The sequence below is a fragment of the Moschus berezovskii genome, chromosome 5 (genome assembly GCF_049115385.1).
Source record: "Moschus berezovskii isolate FMDL1 chromosome 5, NW_MosBer_1.0, whole genome shotgun sequence".
NCBI classification, from domain to species: domain Eukaryota; kingdom Metazoa; phylum Chordata; class Mammalia; order Artiodactyla; family Moschidae; genus Moschus; species Moschus berezovskii.
The window spans coordinates 83682501-83690866 of record NC_142464.1 but is presented as its reverse complement, the minus strand read 5'-3'; the positions used below and the strand labels follow the sequence as shown (position 1 = coordinate 83690866).

Here is an 8366-nt window from a genome sequence, read left to right as displayed (position 1 = left end):
CTCCTATCTGTAATATAGGAAATAACGTGATTATATATATAACAATAAAAACACAATGCCTTTTTCATTTTTATAAAAGTTATAGGATTTATCAGAATTCTTTTAGCATTAATGGGCCAAAAAAAAATAATGGGGCAAAAATGTGCACCATTATTACTAACAGTAGTATTTCTATGCATGGAATCAATGTTTCATGTATCCAAATTGTCAATAATTTTAAAAAGATCTATGATGCTAAAAAAAAGAGATTTACATTTCTATTCTCTGAGAGAAAAACATTATATTATAAAATATTAATGTTAAAACATTAATTGAAACATTAATATTATAATATTTAATGTACTATTATTCATAATATGTAATAATGTAGTCAAAAAAGAAAATGTTTTTTTAAACTTCTGATGGCTCTGGTATTTATCATGTTTTCCATATGTGATTATTTTATGATACATCTTTTTTATTTCTTGACTGTGCTGCATGGTTTGCAGGATCTTAGTTCCCCAACCAGGGATCAAACCTGTGCCACTTTTAGTGGAAGAGCAGAGTCCTAACCAACGGACTATCAGAACATTCAGTTCAGTTCCTCAGTCATGTCCAGCTCTTTGCGACCCCATGTAATGCAGCACTCCAAGCCTCCTTTTCTGTCACCATCTCCTGGAGCCTGTTCAAACTCATGTTCCTTCAAGTCGGTGATGCCACCCAATCATCTCATTACAAATATTCAATTTTGTTTCTAATTTTGTGCTTATAATTAGTATTTACTTTTTAAAGGCAGGCTACTAAGCTTCTTATCTGAAAACTTGAACACATACCATTATACTGATTCTAATTCTATGGTGGTATAACTTTTATCAATAGTTGAACTTGTTTTTGATACTTTGGGACTCAAAAAAATGTCTAAAAATCTTATAACCCTGGGGTTACTGGTTGAAATACAGATTCTTAATAATGTGTGGTTATTGGCTGAATTTGGCCAAATATTAATAGAAATTATCCCAGAACATAACTGGCAGTGATGAATGAAAACAAAGTCCCTAAATTAAGAGCCCTATAGATTTGGAAGAAGAAGCTATTTAACCATAGATAGTTAAATGTGTCATTTAAAACTGAAAATCAAGATATTTGTACATGAATATTCAAAGCGGCTTTATTATCAGTGTACAAAAACTAGAAATAACTCAAATGTCCATCAATAAGTAAATGAATAAACACATTTTCCTTTACATCCACAAAATGGAATACAACAGAACAATACAATAGGGATGAATGTCAAAATAATTATGCTAAATACAGCAAATAAAATTCAGTCTATATAAAAATCTAGCCACAAAACAGATCAGTTCTTGTTTGGGGGTAAGGAATATAAGGGAGGCTATGGACAAAAAGGGGCTTCCCTGGTGGCTCAGAGGTTAAAGCGTCTGCCTCCAATGCAGGAGACCCAGGTTCGATCCCTGGGTTGGGAAGATCCCCTGGAGAAGGAAACGGTAACCCACTCCAGTATTCTTGCCTGGAGAATCCCATGGACAGAGAAGCCTGGTAGGCTTACAGTCCATGGGGTCGCATAGAGTCAGACACAACTGAGCGATGGAACGGAACGGATGGACAAAAAGGCATGAAGAAACCTTTGAAGGTGATTACTTTGTCCATTGTATTAGCTGTGGAGATGCTTTCACAGGTATATACACACGTAGAAACTCAGTGGATTACACTTTAAATGTGAGTCATTTATTGTCAATTGCATCTCAAAAGTTTAAATATTTACTTTGTGAAAAAAAAATTCTCATTAGTACTCAGTTTTCTTATAAGGAAAAAATAAAGAATATGGCCTTCTATTCATTAATTAGTCTTTGAAGGAATAGAACTGATAACCAGTATCTTCATGATTGAAAATACACACACATGTATTTCAAATGTATGTCACAGAGAAAACATACTGCATGAGTGGATTTCTCAATGAAGCCTGAGAGGGTGGCATTTATAATTAAGTCAAAGGTAGGAGTGAAAAAATGTAAAAGAGAGTAAGAAAGAGAATTGTATTCATTCTGTGAGGCTAAAAATATTTTCTTTTTCAATTAAAGAAAAAAAGCCAAACTGAGAAGTATTCTAGAAAAGAGCTGGAATATGACTATTGGCGTATATTACCGATTTGTAATCAACTTGATGATGAATTCACTCAAATTCAAGGTTTGAGACCAGTAGCAGGGCCAAAAATAACATGGAACCTGGAGTTAAAATGGGTCTATGTCTGAGGCTTAGAATAACTTTTGATTCCAAATCCACAAAATGCATAAAACCAGGAGTGAATTCCCATGTAAACTATAGGCTTTGGGCGATTACTATGTGTCCAGTTAGATTCAGAGATTGCAACAACATACCACTCTAGTAGGTGATGCGGATAATGGGGATGTTCTAGTTTTGGGGCAGGCATGTGAAGGGACAAGGGACTATATGGGGAAATCTCTGTACTTTCCCTCAATTTTACTATGAATCCAAAACTAATCTACAAAATAAGAAGAGGTTTGAATAAAAAGACAAAACCTAAAACAGAACAACAACAAAAAACTCTCCAGTTGGAAATTTCTAAAGCAGGCTGTCAGCTGAGAAATCTTCTTACCTTCTTACCCATCCACCTACTCTCACACACAACCAAGAAATTTTGATGTTCAGTGTTTACTTTCTTTGCAATGTTAACTTAATTAAACAAGGAAGCTGTTAGACTGAGAGAGCTATAATGCCTTAACAGGCTACAAAAATAAACCAAAATCTAAGCAAGTAAATCCCTGAAAGTTATAAAACCAAAATCTAAGGGCAACCACTCAACAAAAAGACAACTTTAACCTACTCAGTTCAGTTCAGTTCAGTCCATCAGTTATGTCCAACTATTTGCCACCCCATGGACTGTAGCACACCAGGCTTCCCTGTCCATTGCCACTCCCAGGGTTTACTCAAACTCAAGTCCTTTGAGTTGGTGATGCCATATAACCATCTCATCCTCTGTTGTCCCCCTATCCTCCCACCTTCAATCTTTTCTTGAGAAGACTCTCGAGTCTTCTCCAACACCACAGTTCAAAAGCATCAATTCTAAAATGCTCAGCTTGCTTTACAGTCCAACTCTCACATCCATACATAAATACTGGAAAAACCATAGCTTTAACTTCAGTTCACTTCAGTCTATCAGTCGTGTCTGACTCTTTGCAACCCCATGAATCGCAGCACGCCAGCCCTCCTTGTCCATCACCAATTCCCAGAGTTCACCCAAGCTCATGTCCATTGAGTTGGTGATGCCATCCAACCATCTCATCCTCTGTCATCCCCTTATCCTCCTGCCCTCAATCTTTCCCAGCATCAGGGTCTTTTCCAATGAGTCAGCTCTTCTCATCAGGTGGCCAAAGTATTGGAGTTTCAGCTTCATCAGTCCTTCCAATGAACACCCAGGATTGATCTCCTTTAGAATGGACTGATTGGATCTCCTTGCTGTCCAAGGGACTCTCAAGAGTCTTCTCTGACACCACAGTTCAAAAGCATCAATTCTTCTGTGTTCAACTTTCTTTATAGTCCAACTCTCCCATCCAAACATGACTACTGGAAAAACCATATCCTTGACTAAACAGACAGTTGTTGACAAAGTGTCTCTGTTTTTTAATATGCTGTCTAGGTTGGTAATACTTTTTCTTCCAAGGACAAAGCAACTTTTAATTTCATGGCTGCAGTCACCATCTGAAGTGATTTTGGAGCCCAAAAAAGTAAAGTCTGTTACTGTTTCCAATGCTTCCCCATCTATTTGCCATGAAGTGATGGGACCAGATGCCATGATCTCACTTTTCTGAATGTTGAGCTTTAAGCCAACTTTTTCACTCTTCTCTTTCACTTTCATCAAGAGGCTCTTTAGTTCTCCTTCACTTTCTGCCATAAGGGTGGCATCATTTGCATATCTGAGTTTATTGATATTTCTCCCAGCAATCTTGATTCCAGCTTGTGCTTCCTCCAGCCCAGGGTTTCTCATGATGTACTCTGCATATAAGTAAATAAGCAGGGTGACAATATACAACCTTGACGTCCTCCTTTCCCGATTTGGAACCAGTCTGTTGTTCCATGTCCAGTTCTAACTGTTGCTTCCTGACATTCAAACAGATTTCTCAAGAGGCAGGTCAGGTGGTCTGGTATCCCCCTCTCTTTAAGAATTTTGCAGAGTTTGCATTGAACCTGAACTGGAGATTCGTTTCACATATGATAATATACATGTTTCAATGCCATTCTCCCAAATCATTCCACCCTCGTCCTCTCCCACAGAGTCCAAAAGACTGTTCTATACATCTGTGTCTCTTTTGCTGTCTTGTATACAGGGTTATCATTATCATGTTTCTAAATTCCATATATATGGTGTGGTCCACACAATTGAAGGCTTTGGACTAGTCAATAAAGCAGAAGTAGATATTTTTCAGGAACTCTCTGGTTTTATTGGTGATCTAACAGATGTTGGCAATTTGATCTCTGGTTCCTCTGCCTGTTCTAAATCCAGCTTGAAATATGGAAGTTCATGGTTCACATATTGTTGAAGGCTGGCTTGGAGAATGTTGAGCATAACTTCTAGTGTGAGATGAATGCCTTTTTGCAGTAGTTTGAGCATTCTTTGTCATTGCCTTTTTTGGAATTGGAATGAAAACTGACCTTTTGCAGTCCTGTGGCCACTGCTGAGTTTTCCAAATTTGCTGACATATTGAGTGCAGCATTTTCACGGCATCATCTTTTAGGACTTGAAATAGCTCAACCAGAATTCCATCACCTCCACTAGCTTTGTTCATAGTGATGGTTCCTAAGGCCTACTTGACTTCCGATTCCAGAATGTCTGTCTCTAGGTTGGTGATCACACGATCGTGATTATCTAGCTCATGTAGATCTTTTTTGTATAGCTCTTCTGTGTATTCCTGCCACCTCTTCTTAATATCTTCTGCTTCTGTTAGGTCCATATCATGTCTGTCCTTTATCGAGCCCATCTTTGGATGAAATATTCCCTTGGTATCTCTAATTTTCTTGAAGAGATATCTAGATTTTCCATTCTATTTTGTTCCTCTATTTCTTTGCATTGATCACTGAGGAAAGCTTTCTTATCTCTGCTTTCTTTGGAACTCTGCATTCAAGTGGGTATATCTTTCTGTTTTTCGTTTGGCTTTCACTTTTCTATTCACAGCTATATGTAAGGCCTCTTCAGACAACCATTTTCCCTTTTTTTGCATTTATTTTTCTTGGGTATGATCTTGATATCTGTCTTCTGTACAATGTCATGAGCCTCTGTCCATCGTTCTTCAGGCACTCTGTCTATTAGATCTAGTCCCTTGAATCTACTTCTCACTTCCACTGTAAAATTGTAAGGGATTTGATTTAAGTCATATATGAATGGTCTAGTGGTTTTCCCTACTTTCTTCAATTTAAGTCTGAATTTGACACTAAGGAGTTCATGATCTGAGCCACAGTCAGTTCCTGGTCTTGTTTTTGTTTTCTGTATAGAGCTTCTCCATCTTTGGCTGCAAAGAATATAAACAATCTGATTTTGGTGTTGACCATCTGGTGATGTCCATATGTAGAGTCTTCTCTTGTGTTGTTGGAAGAGGGTATTTGCTATGACCAGTGCGTTCCCTTGGCAATACTCTGCTAGCCTTTTTCCTGCTTCATTCTGTACTCCAAGGCCAAATTTGCCTGTTACTCCAGGTATTTCTTGACTACTTCCTTCTGCATTCCAGTCTCCTATAATGAAAAGGAAATCTTGTTTGGGTGTTAGTTCTCGACGGTCTTGTAGGTCTTCATAGAACCATTCAACTTCAGCTTCTTCAGCATTACTGGTTGGGGCATAGTTTGGATTACTGTGATATTGAATGGTTTGTCTTGGAAATGAACGGAAATCATTCTGTCATTTTTGAGGTTGCATCAAAGTTGTGTTTCAGACTTTTTGTTGACTATGATGGCTACTCCATTTCTTCTAAGGGATTCTTGTCCACAGTCATAGGTATTATGGTCATCTGAGTTAAATTGGCCCATTCCAGTTCATTTTAGTTCACTAAATCCTAAAATGTTGATGTTCACTCTTGCCATCTCCTCTTTGACCACTTCAAATTTGCCTTGATTTATGGACCTAACATTCCAGGTTCCTATGCAATGTTGCTCTTTACAACATCAAACTTTACTTCCATCACCAGTCACATCCACTACTTAGTGTTATTTTTTCTTCGGCTCTGTATTTTCATTCTTTCTGAAATTATTTCTCCACTCATCTCCAGTAGCATATTGGGCACCTACTGACCTGGGTAGTTCATCTTTCAGTGTCCTATCTTTTGCCTTTTCATACTGTTCATGGGGTTCTCAAAGCAAGAATACTGAAGTGGTTTGCCATTCCCTTTTCCAGTGGACCACGTTTTGTCAGAACTCTCCACCATGACCCGTCTGTCTTGGGTGGCCCTACATGGCATAGTTCATAGTATCACTGAGTTAGAAAAAGCTGTGGTCCATGTGATCAGATTGGTTAGTTTCCTGTGATTGTGGTTTTCAATCTGTCTGCCCTCTGATGGAGAAGGATAAAAGACTTATGGAACCTTCCTGATGGGAGAGATTGACTGATGCGGAGATTGGGTCTTGTTCTGATGGGCGGGGTCATATTCAGTAAATCTTTAATCTAATTTTCTGTTGATGGGTGGGACTGTGTTCCAACCCTATGGTTCCCCCAGGTAAATAACTTTAAGCTCTAGCAAATCAGCAATTTCCTTACTTTGCTTTACTTTCCCTCTCTAATAGCTTCTCCTGGAGAAGGCAATGGCAAGCCACTCCAGTACTCTTGCCTAGAAAATTGCATGGACAGAGGAGCCTGGTGGGCTGCAGTCCGTGGGGTCGCTACTAGTCAGACACGACTGAGCGACTTCACTTTCACTCTTCACTTTCACACATTGGAGAAGGAAATGGCAACCCACTCCAGTGTTCTTCCTTGGAGAATCCCAGGGATGGCGGAGTCTGGTCAGCTGCTGTCTATGGGGTTGCACAGAGTCGGACACGACTGAAGTGACTTAGCAGCAGCAGCAGCAAGTTTCTGTCACTTTGGCCACCTCATGCGAAGAGTTGACTCATTGGAAAAGACTCTGATGCTGGGAGGGATTGGGGGCAGGAGGAGAAGGGGACGACAGAGGAAGAGACGGCTGGATGGCATCACCAACTCGATGGACATGAGTTTGAGTGAACTCCAGGAATTGGTGATGGACAGGGAGACCTGGCGTGGTGTGATTCATGGGGTCACAAAGAGTCGGACATGACTGAGTGACTGAACTGAAGTTTCTGTTGGTGTAGTGCCCCTAACTACTTCTGGTTTGTTGCTGCCTTGGTTAGAATTAATTTTTGTGAAAATAGCTCTTAAATTTTTAAATAAATTTTAACTTGCCTCAATATATCTCTTAACAATAGCCAACAATGTTATCCTTTTTTGTTATCTTAAAAAAGTCACACAGAAGACAACACAAAAACTGAAAATATAGGAGACATTGGTAAGAGATAACAAAAAGCGTGTTGACTGACTGATCTCCATGGGTTTGACACAGACAGGTTGGTGAGGAGCAGCATCTTAGGAAATAGGCACCATCCCAACACTTTGAATGGAAGAAATGGACAAAGTAAAATAGAATTTTTGGTAAACCATTTTGTCAAATGGTCTTTGCCATTCTGCCTCCCAATACACTGGGAAAAAGATATACTAGTTCCAAGAATTAAACATTGAGATGAATCTTATTCTAGGAATCTCATACATTTATTTCTTTGTAACTTAGGAAAACATGAAGATAAAAAATTTGGAACTTTAGGCCTCCTGTCTTTTGCTTGAATTGACACCATCCCCTTTCCTTCCCTGACTACCACTTCACCCTATACACATGGGATAATGGGGGAAAAATAGGTGATGTTTATTATATTGCTTCACTTCCAAATTACCAACACATGTTTATTGATATTAAACTCCTTTTCAGCAATTATAAATTGGATAAATTTTAGGATATGTTTATGATTTTTATCTATGTAAATACATAAAATATTCATAAGATGATTTTATACAATATAAACTCTTGAAATTCATGCTTTGGAATAAGACCAACTATTTGGACATTTAAACTTTAATATTTACTGATTGTAAATCAATCGTTTGATTAAGTCACTTAAAGTTATATATCTTCAGAGTTCTTATCCACAAAATAAGAAGAATATAAAAAGTACAACCAGCCAAATGTAGTTGTTCAAACGATTAAATAAAATAACCAATTTTTTGGAACTAAGTTGATATCTAACTCATAGTGAGTGTTAAAAAAATTGCTATTCTTTTTATTACATGAATAAATCAAGTT

At 38.1% G+C, this 8366-nt stretch overlaps 1 non-coding gene across 1 annotated transcript; it reads left to right on the top strand.

The window, feature by feature from the left end:
* The first annotated feature begins 1391 nt into the window (after positions 1–1391).
* TRNAW-CCA (transfer RNA tryptophan (anticodon CCA)) lies at positions 1392–1463 on the top strand. Its single transcript has one exon. It is a non-coding gene; the product is annotated as a tRNA-Trp (tRNA).
* The last annotated feature ends 6903 nt before the right edge of the window (positions 1464–8366 follow it).